The 733-nt window shown below is 37.4% G+C and overlaps 1 pseudogene; it reads left to right on the plus strand.

Annotated features, from left to right (window-relative positions):
- Positions 1-425: 425 nt before the first annotated feature.
- LOC141567076 (U6 spliceosomal RNA) lies at positions 426-514 on the plus strand (annotated as a pseudogene).
- Positions 515-733: the final 219 nt, after the last annotated feature.

Raw genomic sequence — 733 nt, forward strand, 5'->3', positions numbered from 1 at the left:
TGCCGTCCGTTCAGAAAGTGGAAGTATTCCACCTCGCATTCTTCATCTTTTTTGCAAGATTCTATTTGAGGACCTTGTTCAACTGGTCATCCAAGATGCACTAATACAAAAACCCAGGTAATAAATTTCTCCTTTAGTTTGTTCCCGGAAGTAGTGGCTCAGCCAATAAAGATGTGCATGATTTATTTTGTCAGATGATATAATTATGTCACCCCAAATTTTCCTTTTTGCTTTAGCCCAAAGCCATGCCTAGCTGTTCTAATGATCTCATCTCAAACGTCTGGTAACATCTAATGCCGCTACTCCTTTTCACTAATTTCAATTCTACTTTCTTCCTCTATCGTTCTGTTTTGTATTATACTTACTTAAAAAGGGATCCAATTTACTTTGGAAATAAATTTGAATTCCAAAAAAATTCCTATAGTGTGCTTGCTTCGACAGCACATGTACTACAATTGGAACAAAACAGAGAAGATTAGTGTGGCCCCTAATTTGTGAAGCATTCCATATTTTTTGACGGTTGCCAGAGGGGAAGGGGTAGGGGCATGGGTGAAAAGGGTGAAGGGGAATAAGAGGTACAAACTTCCTTTTATAAAATAAATACGTCATAGGGATATAATGTACAGCACGGGGAATATAGTCATTATATGGTAATAACTTGGTAGGGTGACAGATGATTAGTAGAGTTACCATGATGACCACCTCATAAATCATGTAAATGTAGAATCACTAT

This window comes from Rhinolophus sinicus, chromosome 4, assembly GCF_057876585.1.
Source record: "Rhinolophus sinicus isolate RSI-liver-muscle chromosome 4, RSI-T2T, whole genome shotgun sequence".
In the NCBI taxonomy this organism is placed as follows: domain Eukaryota; kingdom Metazoa; phylum Chordata; class Mammalia; order Chiroptera; family Rhinolophidae; genus Rhinolophus; species Rhinolophus sinicus.